The 14517-nt window shown below is 37.9% G+C and overlaps 1 protein-coding gene and 1 long non-coding RNA gene across 10 annotated transcripts in view; one reads left to right on the forward strand and one right to left on the reverse strand.

Annotated features, from left to right (window-relative positions):
• ULK4 (unc-51 like kinase 4) overlaps window positions 1-14517 on the forward strand; it is a 233721-nt gene that overhangs the window by 175331 nt on the left and 43873 nt on the right. The window lies entirely within an intron of this gene.
• LOC146768216 (uncharacterized) lies at window positions 205-12514 on the reverse strand. The gene is made up of 2 exons (XR_014953287.1): window positions 6100-12514; window positions 205-5649 (listed from the first exon to the last, which is right to left on the reverse strand). It is a non-coding gene; the product is annotated as an uncharacterized LOC146768216 (long non-coding RNA).

Raw genomic sequence — 14517 nt, forward strand, 5'->3', positions numbered from 1 at the left:
GCATGAGTGTTACAGGGAAGAGATTTTAATGCATATTCTGGTGGGATGAAGATTTAAAAACTATTCCAGTGAAAGCACTGTTCAAATTATGTGCACTACAGAACAATAATATTGTATCTCTTATAAACAGATTTCATGCTTCACCTTAACCTGACAATTGAGATGCAAACTAGAGATTAATTTTTATTTTGAGAGGTTGTTGCAGAAATATGAGAAACTTGTTGATTTTTTTTTTTTTTTAATTGGAAGCACAGCTCTGTTGGGTTTTTTGTACAATTAACCACTTAATATTCTTCCAAGGCACAGATGCTGCATGAAATAGGCTTTCTTATTTAAGTACTTTTCATGTTCACTAGATTTAGGTTGAACCTATATAAACAGTTAGTAACACAGCAGAGCTGCCCTAGCTTGTACAAGCTAAAAGCTTCTGGTATATTAGTAAAAAAATTCCATCAGTGGGGGAACTTCTACATTCTGCTGAAGTTAGTAGACTTTGAGCTTGCTTACTGCCTTGCCTGATGAGGCCCACAAGTTCAGTGTTCCTGTTTTCAGATATACAGACCAACTGCTACTTTGTGATAATGAGAGAAAGCTCTGGCTGCAAATACAGAGGTGCTGGTAGAGTTGGCTGTGTTTAGAAGTGTGTTGTGACTTTCGATCTACTTCTCATTTTTCTTTATCACAGATTTGTAAATTGAAAATATGCAGTAGGTCTACAACAGTGTTTTAAATATAAAAGTTTTTTTAACAGCCATTGCTGTAACAGCCATTGCCAGCTACTGTGTACTGTGGTTGATAAAGGAAATGAGAATTACAGAAGCCAAACATTTTGATCAATATATCTAAGTTGCACTCTAATAATGGATTACATTAGCAGAAATGTGTTCAGAAGACCAATCTGAAGATTGCCCGTATTGACTTGTGAGGCCCCCTGCTATTCCCATGGAGAGAATATAACCACTTGGAGAGGTGAGAAGGTTGAGACTGAGACCAGGGAGACCAACTGGCTGGGATATGCATGGGCTGAATCAACTATTGTCAAACTTAGGAAGCAATGTTTCTTCATTTGCACAGTGATGTGTTTACAAACAGTAGTTAGATCCATTTTTATTGAGTGTGAAATATTCTGCTTCTCAACCATGCTCTTAGAAAAACAAAACCTTTTTTTACAAGAATTAATTCCTCCTTGTGTCAGTCCCTTCCACCCACACACACTGCATATGCACACAGTAATTTAACATGACATTCAGAAAGAAGAAACAAACACCATTTACAATCAAGACATCAACCTATGTTTTAAAATTCAGATTATACAAGTTCAGTGCCTGAATTTGCATAGAAAATATCTTGTTTGCATAATAACTTGAAAACTATTTTCCTTCTCTAGTATTTGGTTTTTAACTCCATTTAGTTGTAGCTCTTTCTGCCAAAGCATTAATTCTTAATTCTGGTATTTTTTAATTGTGGTCAAAATATTTGGTTTGGTTATTTTCCATCCTCTAGAAGTGCAGTCAGATCTTTTGCAAGCCTCTGTAATCCAAAAGATTTTCCCCTGTTCTTGCCTTTTTTAACTGATTATTTAGGTCTTTCTGCTGGAGGTAATAATGGAGGTTGGGAGCTGAGTTTGAATCTGAGATTGTGCCAAGTACTTTCTTTCGACCAGAAGTTAACTTTGGAGTTTTTTTAGAGGACTTATTTTGTAAGGACTTTTTCCAGCCTGTCATAATAGCATTACTACGTCCTTTTGTTCAGTCAGCAAGGATTTTGTATGTATGACACACTGTAGCCAAAGTGTACTCTGCTCAGAAACATGTAATTAAAGATGTCAGGAAATTGTAGGTTAGTGTTTGTAAGAAGTCCAGCACATGGAAGTAACTCTGACAAGGCCTGTTGGTACTTAGGATTTTCTTTCTCTCCACAGATAATGCTTAGCTATGTAATTACCTGCTTTGGAGAAATAATTTGTTTCCATTCCTTTCCCTTCAGTATTTTTTTCTTAACTTAGTGCTTCAATGAACAATGTTTTTTTACTCAACACAACAAAACTGTAACTTCAGAAGGGAAATACTTGCATGCTTATGAACAACCCAGTCCAAATACAGTACTGCAGGCTTTCCTGCACCAATGTAGTGTCAGAATGTGAATTAGGGGAGGAAGTGCCTGCATCCTGGTTTTCTTACTACAGAGAAGCATTATAAAACCAGAATGATTCAGACTCAAGGATTTTATTTACTCAAAAGAATTTGATTTATGAGAACTGTATTCCCTAGGAAAGAGTAGACTAAGAGACCATACTGATTTATTTTGTATCCTGAGAAGATAAGAAAGGATGAGCTATCAGGTTATTTAATGAAATAGGCAGAAATGTATTTATTTCTCTGAAAGAACATGGGGACTAAGGAAACACATGTAGGTTTCATTTCACTTGGAAAATAGCTGAAATATTTAACAATTTGTCAGGTGTAGCAATCCATAAAGTTACTTGTTATTAGTAGTTAAAAGTAATGATGAGGTAATGATCCAGATTTATTAAACCTGAAGTTTAAATTAAGTTTGGCATGGGGTTCATGGGGTTCAACAGCTTTCCTTAGGAGAAGTCATCTGCCAGAATCAGAACCAGATCACAAGTTTGTAACAGATCAGATTTCATAAACTCCCTTGTTTATTTATCACTGCAGATATTTCTACAAATTGGATCTAAAGTTTCTGTGTAATGTCTTTTCTAGTAGGTTTTTATCAGAACAGATCAGAAAATAGTTATGAGTAAACAAGAGCCAAAGATATAAGTATGTTTGAATAGAAGTTTTGGAAAATATCCCTCTGTCACACAAGCATAATTTATGTCAGAGTAGGGTATAAAAATCACTACTCTGAGGTCTTGTCATGCCACTCTTACAAATGTTCTGCTGTAACTGGGTTGGCAGAGTTGTTGGCAGAGTTGTGGTGCAAACCCCCCAAATACTGATGTAGCATATGCTGAGAGAAGAACCTGGTTTTCTTAGCAAAGGTAGCAGCTGCCTCAAATCTCTGAGTGACATAAGCCACCTGACAAATGCACTCTTATCTCAGTCTAACTGTAACATAAAGCATAAGGATCCAAATAACCTGCTCCATTGAAAAACAAGCAAACAACCAAATCCCAGAAGTTCCACCCAAGAGAGACAAATATTTTGAAACAACAGCTAGTGGAACTTAAAAACAAATCAGCATTTAGAAAGGTGCTGGCTTAAAAAGACAAATGGTGCTGTATGCCTAGCAGAATATTGGTGTGGTGCCATGACTTTGAGGGGTCTATCTGCAGAGTTGGAAGTAAAGGTTTCCTATCCATCTGATATCTCCAAATATTATTTTCAGATTACAACCAGAATTTCCTCCTCTGCTTAATCTAATCTGCTTTTGAGGCTAATTTGGACTTGTGCTGATTTTCTAGGGCAGTGAATGAAGAACAGTCATGATTAAATCATCAGGCTGGGAGAATGGTAATACACCGTCTGGTGTACAGCAGTATCTCAAATCACTGCATCTATTTTTGCAATGACTGTTAGACTGAATATTACATGAAATTAAAATTTTGATTTTAAAAGAAACACTGTTTTAGCTTCTACACAAGTAAACAAGTTTATATAAAGACATTGAGGGAACAGTTGCTTCACAGTTATCTGTTAACAGGAATGGAGAAATAAGGTTTTTTCATGCTAAGAGTTTTCATAAACCAGAGTGTGATTTCACAAGATTTCAGCTATCGCAGCAGCTGAAAGGAAGTGGGCTGATTCTTCTTTCTGGCTCTTCTCTTCCTTCCTGCCCCTGCCATGCAGTTCTGTCTGCCTTGCATCAGCTTCTGTGCTCATGGACCAGAAGATGCGCCAGTTCCGCTTGCTGACCTGGCAAAGAACAGCTGCCATCCTAGGTAGTTTTCTGCCACTTTAGCAAGCTTATTGAGTTTAATGTGAAATTGAGTGACTACTAGAATTCATCTCTTTTTGTAATAGCAAAATCATAATTTACATCAGGAAATTTAGTAAAGCTGAGCCCTTAGGGTGAGGTTTCACAGGATGCCCAAGCTGTTTTTGAAGCTTGCTGCTGTCAAAAATAAGAATCCCCCAGGTACACATTTCCTACTGCTTTCCCTGTGTTTGGTGCTGCCCCCCCTTTTCAGCTGGCTCAGCTCACTTAACTGGCAGAAAATGAACCCAGCAAAAGTGTGAACAGCTTTATGTCAGTTCAGTGAACTGAACTGGGAGGTATCAGACAAGTGCCAGAGCCAGCATGGCTGTGGACTGGCACTGGGTAGATTCAGCTGGGAAGAGGAGAGGAGGGAAACCTCTTTCAGCAGCAGAGGAATGCAGGGTTGGCTCAGCTGGCTTGTGAAACCATGTAACTTCACACAGTAACACAACCATTTTCTCATTGTGGAGATGCACTCTGGTACGGAATTCATTTTAAAGAGTAAAAAAAAAAAATCTGTCATTCTAAGATACTAAGAAAATATATGGATTCCCCCCCTCCCCCCCTCCCCCCCCCCCAATTAGATGGTCCCAAATCAAAGGTGAAAGACAATAAATAGAATTGGGATTTGGAGGTGTTGGGAGCCACAGACTATCTACAGTGTGTGCCGAGTAAAGGAATTTTTGTTTGTTAATTTTTTTATTCAGTCTAACACTTCTGCAAGGAATGCTGAGCTTCCCTGTGTTTTTTCCTTTTTTCCTTGAAATGGAAGGAAAAAAATAGGTGTTTCTGTAGCCATTAACACCCTAATTAACACCTTACTCTTCTTTCAAAAGAAATTAGTTGGTAGGAGAGTTGATGGAGCTTGTTGCAGCTGGAGGCAAAACTTTCTTGGCTAGTAAACTTGCAGCATGAAAGCGGGGAGGGGGAAAAATCATAAAGGAAGAGCTTGGTTAATGTCCTGAAAAGAGAAAGTGTAAGCTATTGAAATAGGGCAATGAATAAAAATCAATATTAAAATAGCTATCGCTTGGCGTGTGTTTGTTGGAGGCAGTACTGCTGCACTGCAGGCTGGAAGGAGGTTTGCCAGCTCACTGGGGGAGTCTCTCCCCAGCTCCATAGCAGAGAGCCGCCTTAACTCCATGTTGAAATGGAAATAGTCACTGGGGCAAGGCAACTTTTTGTAGGGACAACTGTGTCTGTGGGAAAGTTCTTGCCAACGTTGTTAATGATACAATTTCATGACTGCTTTAAGCCAGCCTGTGTGTGGGCTGGCGTCAAAAAGGGAGGTCCCAGCCATGTGTTTCTGCCGCCTCTCTGGTGCCAGTGTGAGCGTGAGTGGTAAACTGTAAAACTAACCTAGGGAAAAAAGCATGGGAGGGGCTGGCCAGATCGCATCCCTGATTTCTCACCATCTGATTGCACAAATGCCAGCGCTGGCACTGGGGAGGCTGGCTGTGGGGCGGGGGAGAGAGAGGCCCTTCAGCTGCAGCTCTGGCTGCATGACAGCGATGCGCACAGTCTGAGGCAGGGGGTGGGATTCTTTTATTGTTAGTATTCTAAATGAGTCATGTCATTGTAGCACATTTCAGGATAGAGAATCTGTCCGGGAGGCATTCGGTGCTTAGGAGGCTGGTCTGGCTCTGGTTCCATGTAGGTCAGTGAGGAGTGCGGTCTCTTGTTCCCAGCATATCACTACAGCTCCTGCCAGCAGGAACGCAGGGTGTCTTAATTAATTTTGCTCCGCGTAATACAGCACACACCTAAGCCTCTGATGGAGCACAACCATAGTTTCCAGTTTAACAATGTATCAAGGCGTGTCATTAATATACAGTTACATATGCTAAGTCCTGTCTTATGTAAGCAATAACACACAACAAGGTGTGTTTTAGTCAGCCAGTGTGCATACATCTTGGATGTACTGGAGCAGCAGTGTTGCTGAGGGCTATAACACACCCAGGGCGTGGGTGTATTAGCTGACTAATCCACATTTTGTAGTCTTACTGTGCTTATTAAATACATTGAAGGGAAAAATTTAAAAGTAAATTATAATCTGAATTATCAAGAATCAACCCACTGCATAACTGGAAGTGAGCAAAAACATCTCAAAGAAGTAACCGAAACTGCAGGGCTACTTCTCCCTTTGAAACTTACCTTTTTGTTTGTCTTCCTAGCAGGTAGCAGCCAGGAGTTGTGGTTGATTTGGCTGTGGAAACAGCTGGTTCATGTTTACTGAGCCATTACTCCCTCAGATGCTGCCATTAATCTTGGAGAAGTTGTCCTGGTCTGAGTCTCAGCTCTTAAACTGCAACCTATATATAAGGGGAAAAGGTTAATGGAAACTCATTTCCTGTATATTTTGTCTGATATCCATTTTTCTGAGGTTTTCCCATGAATCTCAGGCAAGAAACATTTTTGCCTTCATATTTGGACTTTGAAATTTCAGAATGATCAATTAATTTTAAACTGAATTAGTAGTTACCTGCATCATGTGTAGGTGATTTTGCTAGATCAGGTCATAATGGTGAGCCATTTAAAGTTCATTTAAGGAGAAATATAAGCTGTGAGTGGCACAGATGCACAGAAAGTGACACAATTCTGTTGGGGTTAGTGATCTCAGCATTTGGGGAGTCTGCACTTTTATCTCAAATAATTCTACACTGTGTTTTTCAGCATGCCTATAGACAGCATTCAGTTTCCATCTCTGCAATGTTTCCCTCTCTGAGTAAGAATTAACGTGTTTTTCGCTATTTTAAAAAGTACTGGGTTTGCTGGGTTTTCAGTTCTTTTGCAGTTTAAGGATTTTAGTTCTTAGAGCCAATGTTGATGATCTTATACAAACACCTGCTTTCCTTCAGCTCTGTAACTGGAGAATTTTCTTTGGCTCAAAGAATGCCTATTGGACATTCACTGTTGACCTGATGCTAAAATGATTGCTATCTGTTATCCACCCGGTTCTCAATGTATTATGGATGCCTGATTGTATTAATTTCACTATTACTATTACCTTAGAAAGTAAATAACCCAAACAATAACCTTCCATTCCCCCAAAATCACCTAAAAGTTCTTCCAAAACTTTATTTACCTATTTATTAAAATAAATTGCTGATGAAACTTTAAAACATATTATTGTATAGACTTTGTCCCTCCTTTGACTAGAGAAAACTGAGAATTATTCTGCTGATGTCAAAGCTGATATCAGGATAGTCAGGAATATACTTTTCCAGTAAAAGTGCCCGGGTGCAATCAGGCATTGTATCTTGTGTGGTAACGATACGCCTGTGCACAAAAACAAAAGAAATTTCACCACCATATAAAGCATAATGTTTAATTGCCCTTAGTTCACTTGTGCAGCTAACAATTCAAATGTTCTTAGCCTAATTACTGTGCTGTTTTGATACAGTTAACCCAACATTTTGATTCTCCTTTCCATAGCTGGTTGGTTCAGGGTTTTTTTTTCCCCCTCCATACCTTGTGTCTTGTTTAGGTTCTACAGAACTTGGCAGACCTATATTTGGCCCTGCATGCTTTGGCCTAATTCTTAGTTCTTGTAAGCCTGACCTTTAACCACTGTTCAGAGTTCAAATAAATAGTATAAGTGGCTGTTATATCTGTGAATCATAGCATCATTTAGGTTGGAAAAAACCATTGAGATAATCAAGTCCAACCATGAACCCAAGACCACCAAGTCCATCAGTAAACCATGATCCTAAGCATCTGCCCAGTTTCTGCTTCTCCTAATGCAGTATTTAGCTGGTTTGGTTGCACAATCATTTTTTTCTTTCCCAGTTACCTTAAGTGTGATAATAGGTAAGCTGTTTTCTCACTGTGAGTGTGGTGCTTTAGAAAATGTCACCTTTACTACTTACAGCAGGAGGTTGTAGTATGTGAAAGTGTTTGGTGTTTTAGAAGTTTTCCTGGAAACCACAGTTAAAGAAAATGTATCTTTCAGAATGTTGTATTTTATGATCTGTTGTCCTTAGTTAAGAGTCCTTAACAGGACAAAAAATAAAAGCTTAACATCCAGTGAATGAATACTTTCCCTAAGCAATTTCCTAGCAGTGTTAGAAGCAATCTATTTGGTAAAGCCCCAAAAACTGTATTTCAGTGACAGAAAGTGGAAAGTTAGCTTAATTATTTATCTTCAGTCATGGCAAAATTATTGTAAGAAGATATAAAAGAGGAGTAGTTAGCATCTACCTCTGCAGCTTTAGAACTGGAAAATAAATTACAGCCTATGTTAATTGGAGCTCATTTAAACATGGTGCAGAATGCCATTATCTGTGTGGTATGGCACTATGGTTCAAAATCAAAATTTACTTAAAAGAGATTATTACATTTTCCCCCAAGCATTGTAGTTCAGCTCCTTCATTTATCTATTGAAAAGTTAGTGTTTAGGAGAATGAATGAATGACTAAAAAAATTCCTTGCTATCATTAGGGTAATTTACATAGTATGGAACAAGCCACAGACATGGGTGTGTTTTTCCAGTGTAGGTGTGAATCCTCAACCAAAGTTATTACATGTTGTAATCAGTTTTCCTGTATGTGATAGTAGTATTAATTGATATAATTTCACAGAAAAAAATAATTTATATTCACTTGATGAGATCCCTTTTGATTTAATTTTATCTCTAAAAATAAGTAAATCTCCTGCAGAAAGATTTTGTATTAATTCCAGCTTATTCTACAACATTAGAAGTTAGCTAATAACCCCATAACTGTAGAAACTACTTTTTGTTTGCAATTACTTTGATGAGCCAGTTATTAACATCATGAGTTACTTGATCCAAAGGAAAGTAATTTCATTTGAGAAATTTGTGAAGACCAAACCTCATATGTCTGAGTTTTGCTTGGACAGATAGGTGAGGGATAGCCACTCATAATGTGCATCAGTGACAGGCTCTTCTGCTCCTTAGTATCAGCTACGGTGAGGCTACAACAGAGAAACTTTTAGCTCTCAGTAGCATTTTATCAGCAAATCAAATCAGCACAGGCTCACAGAAAAGTTGAAGAGGTTTGAGTGGGTTTGAGACTCTATCTGTAGAATATTTATTGCAATAGAGGTGTTGTTTCTCATACAGTTGGGAATTTATTATGAGAAAACTTAGAATCTGCATTTTTATTGTTTTCTATTTTTATTACTATAAGTATTCCATAACTGATTCAATATTGCTTGAGGGTATGAAACAGTGTACATGGGCAATACTCCCATCACAACCTTGCAATTTATGTTGATTTTTATTTATCTGAATTTTCTACAAGAGAAGTAGAGTTATAAGTCCAGGAGAACCACTGTTCAACTGGAATAGAAGAAGGGGAACATTTCTGGGTGTGTCCACTGGGTTCACTCAGTGCAGCTGAGTAGGCTGAGCAGGCACGAGGTGCTTTATAGCTTTTGTGTACTGCTGTTGAAACTCTGCTAGTAACAAACATATTTAAACATCTGTCATCAGCCTTATTCTAGTTTGATTTCTAAAATAATAGAAGGACAGGGAAGACAGCTGTGCTGGGAAGTCTATATGGCAGCACAATGCTTAGGAGAAAATTGTGGTGATGCTATTGAGACAGAACATGCTCAAAAGCATGTTAGCCACAAAGACAGCAAAATAGCAATTTTTTATTTTGTCTTGTGACATAGACAGGGATTAATATGGCATGAGTGGTTACTTATTATTGAGATTTTCTGACTTTTTCTGTTGTATAACAGTTGTCTGTAACTTTAGAATGTTTAATCTGTGATTTTTCAATAAAAGGTGTTATCCTCAGGTTGAAACTTTCATAAGCTATTCTTGATGAAATATTCAGATTTTTTGGAAGATTATAGAAAGGTATTATGTTGTTATTATTATCTGGTTGTAGTTTTGAAAATTCTAGTGGCTTTTGTTTAACTCGGCTTTTCTGAGAGCTTGCTGCCTGTGGCAAGAATTTGGCTTCTGTTTTGACACTGTGGGTTTGCCATCCCTTGAAATCTTTCCCTATTTGAAATGTTTTAAAAGCTTGAAACCCTTAAAAAAAAAAAAAAAAAAAAGTGGTAGCTTCTTACATGCTCATTAAAGATTTCTTCCATATTAGAAACAAGTATCTGGAAATTCTGTTCTCCCTGAGTATGTTAAATCTTCTTGCAGTAAGCAGCTGGTTGTACAGTCCCCCAACAGCTGCTGCTTCCATTTAACACTGTGTACATCATCCCAGCTTGAGCCTGCACCTTATCTTCACCACTCCTCAGTGTAGTAAGATTGTAAGTGTGCCATACCTAAAAATAAGTATTTTCCAGTGTAGGGTGAGGGAGTGAAGCAAGAGCCTGCACTTCATGATTCTTGCTTTGGGCTAAAGTGAAACAGAGCTACAGAACTGACAGCAGAACTTCAAATTTCCCAGTATATTCTGGGTCACGAGAGCCAATGGTCTGGAAAATGTAAATTTAATGCCTGAGCTAATGTTTTCATGTCTCTTGAATTATTGTGATCTAATGTTTGAATTCCCACACGTTAGTCTTCTTCATGGTCTCGTGGAATCAAAGCAACACCTGGAGCAAAATCTGTGTTTTAGCCAGCCCTTTAAAATGTGCATTTCATTTCTTATATGTATATTTTCTGTGCTTGGTTTAAAAATTTGTACCTGAAAACTTAATGTTTTAATTAGTCTTAAAAACTGATTTCTTACTGAAAGGCTATTAAAAAATGGTATCTAACTGATCTTTCAGTTTTTCTGGATGGCATGCTCTGGTTGTATGCATTACTGTTAAGCATAACTCATATTTTTTTAGTACCAGAGTGTGACAGATATTCTGGAGCTGAGGGATACAACCTTGGGCAGTTGAAGAAATTTCAGGGAAAGTGAGGGCAGCTGAGCAGTATGGCAGGGTTGAACCAGTTTTCTCACTAGAAGAGAAGTAGAATGCTTCAAGTTTATGGCATGGAAGTCTTAATTAATCATAAGGCCTTCTGGATGTTCCTGTTTACAGTGTTTTTTTGTTTGGGGGTTTTGGATTTAGTTTGGGGGTTTTCTTCCAAATCTATAACTCATGAAAATAATTTTCAGCTGTTTCAGACACACCACTATAAAATTGACTAGTGAATTTGGCACGTGATTTACATTTATGCATAGCTTTCCTTTCTAGGAAAAACATTTATTGGTTTGAGCACATACTAGGTGCCTCAGGTAATCCCTCTGCAATTCTGAAACATGGGTTAAATATGAACATAATTTTTAATTAGGTTTCCCTTGTGCTAAACTTTCTGCAGCCTGGTCTGTTCTCCATTACTTTGCTGGTCAGAAGTTGTTGACCTTTAGATTATGCTGCAAAATCCATCTGTTGCTGCAGGCTTCTGTAAAGAGAGATGTAAAGAAATATTATCTCCTGTCAGTCAGCCATGTAAACAAACTTGAATACAGGCAGCGGCTCAGTTTCCAAGATCTGAGTTCATTCAAAATAAGGAGGGAGAGGAGAAGCTGTGAACCAGTGCTCCCTATTCACTGGAGAATCCTTTCTCAGCTGTTGTGCCCTACTAAAATGCCATTGTCCTATTTTCAAATCCCCCTGCTCTCCATGGGAGAAGCTGCTCTGTGGATAACCCTAACCACTAATTAAATCCTCTCCTGTGATCTAGGAAGAGAAAGGCCATAACCTCCATTTGCTTATCTCTCTGTGCCCTCCCCAGTTGCCAGCTTCCAGCTTGTTCTTATGGCAGTCTCACCCAGGAGACTTCCTTGCTAGCAATCTGATATTTGCACTTTTTGTTATGTACCCATCAGCTGTCTATTTCCATACCCGAACCACTCTTTGACATTTCCCCTAATATAGTGTATTCTGTACCACAGCCTTTAAAGCTATCTAGAGAACTTACCCTCATTTTTTCCTCTGATATTGGTTGGTGATGTACTCAACAAATCTTTGGTTAAGAGATAAACTACAAGTTAGTGGCCCTAATGTGTTTTAAATATGGTCATTCAAGTAACTTTTACTCATATAAATGCCACCGATGTGTCTGAATCTTCTATGTCAAATTTAAAGTCAGACTGACAAATAATTTTCCTAATTATAATGCAATGAGGTTCTTGCTCCTTCACTTGCATTACATTAATTGTCAATGCCTTTTAATTATGCAAATTTTCCTCCATTAATCTGGTAAGCACACTGTACTCAAGACTATTTTGGTTATGTTGTCAGGTGTGTTTGCAGCATTTCTAATTTTAACTTCCTATATTTTACTATTCTCTCAACTCTAAACCTGTGATTTCTGTTTTTCATTGAAAAGCTATCAGTCTACTTTTACTGCACTGGCATGTCCTACGGCAGTAGAATTCTTTAATCTGTTGTCTTTACTAGAAGCTTTTATTTAATTTAGAAAATGAAGAAAGGTTCTGCTTTTCTTGGCTCTAAGCATCTATACAGAGGACTCCCAGAGTATATACCCATTACAAAATTATTCTCTTCTCGTAGTTTTGTATGTCTTAGTCCTTTCCACTGCAAAGGTGCTTCCCAGTGGTACTCACATTAAACAAGAGCAAGTACACCCATAATTTGTTCTCAGAGTCAAAAGGTGGATATGCTGTTACGATATAATTGTGTCCATGACATGTATATGTTACAAATACATGGGAACATGCTCAGCAACAACTTCTCTCATTTCTGGTTTACCTGAGCAAATTCAGAAATGGCACCATACAAGAAATGTCACTCTGAGTGTCCGTTTTGAGGAGAGTCCCTCTGGTGTATGAAATTTTTGGATGGAAATGTGAAAAGGATTGACACAATTAGAAGGGGTCTCATCTCCAAGAGTTTTATCCAGGAAATGTTTCAAGGGAAATTATAAGAAATAGTTTCAAGCTGATGAAATAGCCTTCCTTCATATGGGGTATCTATCAGAGGACTTCCTAGTGTCTGCAATCTTCTATTTGTCTTAGAATGTTCATGTCCGTAGATATTGAGGTGCTAAAAATAGCTTGTTGGAAATGTATGGTGGTAATTTAGATTATTGTCTGTGTTGTTCTACCAAGTTGATTAGTATGTATTATTTAGCAAAGTCAGTCATCCAGGTTATACTCTGAGGTGTGTACTTCTCAAAAACTTGTCTCATAAGAGACAAAGATGCCACTCTTCATGTTTAGGGGTAGTTCTCATAGCTCAAATGTTCACCAAATGAACATACATCATCTGCAATGGAGGTAGTAATCACTGTTTACAAAGATTTTGAGAAATTACTGTAACTTTGCATAAGAATTCACTTTCTAGACTGACACAAGAAGCATTCTTCTGAAGAAGACGGAAAGTCTTGGACTCACACCACAAAGATCACTTTTTAGACTTCTAATTTTTTCCTATCACACAATTTAATCATCTCAATCTTGTTTTTCAGTATATAGAATTGTCTGAAAAAAAATTAAGGTGTTACAAAAAGATATTTTAGAATAATTTAATTAATTGAGTAATAACAGGTCAGCTGGTCCTAATGGTAATTGTCCAAGAAATTGCTGAGCCTGTAGTTCTGATATGCAGCCTATTGGGTAAACCATTATATAGACTAACATTTTTTAAAAGGCTCCAGGGATCATTTTGGCAATTAACTCCAACTTCTGTAAGGCTGAATTATTAGGCATGATAATAGGGAATGGATGGGTAAACAGAAAGATAAATACAGTTGATTACATAAGAGTCAATATGATGTCTGTGGAGGGATGTCATATTCAGTTCCTTCAAATGAGTCAATAGTGTGTGAAGAATTGTAACATGTTTGATATAGTGGATTAAGAGTTTGAAAATGCATTTCTTAAGGCTTCTCAGTAGAACTTTCAAAAGAAGCTGTGAGAAGCCATGACACTGAGAAGTTCTTCTCACAGATTAATAGTAACTTAAATGGCAGAAAATAATAAATTGCCAGTATTCCGCCATAAACTTAGGTTATTTTCATAAGCCCACCAGGATCTTTGTTCTGCAATGCATTCATAAATTACCTGGAAAAAGAGATGGGGAATGATATGCCAAAGATTTTTTTGATGATACAGAATTATTCAAAACTGAGACTGATCTTGAAGAGTTGCAGACAAATCAAAATATTGATGAATGGGTGACAGAATTGCAGTAACATTTGGTAATGATAAATACTGAATAATGTATCTAGAGAAAAATCCTCCTAACTCTTATACAGGCCTTGAGGCTTGCTGAAGATTGATTCAAGAAAAATGTCCATGAATCTAGAAATGAGTAAGGAGCTTCTCTGTGGCTGGTCAGGCCCTTTTGTGGACTGCTACCTGGTGTAATGAGCACAAGCTTCTAATTTTGGCTATGGTCAGCCTTCAGTCATTAATTACAATAGCCAGTCAGATGAGACAGGCTTTGTATAGGCTTGTTGGAAGTTTGTGCTGCTGCAGCAGCAGGAAGAGGGCCAGTTGGTGGAGGGCTCTGGCAAGCTGTAATCCAGTGCCTAAAATTGTAGTCCAGGAGCCTAAAGGCACTTGTCTTATCCATCCTTGAGTGATAGGAAAGTGTAAGGTCTGGGTTCAGGAAGATCACTGGGCTAAGGCACATTGATCACATATCAACTTATTTGGGAAGAGATTGGAGCATGTG

Source organism: Lonchura striata, chromosome 2 (genome assembly GCF_050655825.1).
Source record: "Lonchura striata isolate lonStrDom1 chromosome 2, ASM5065582v1, whole genome shotgun sequence".
Taxonomy (NCBI): Eukaryota; Metazoa; Chordata; class Aves; order Passeriformes; family Estrildidae; genus Lonchura; species Lonchura striata.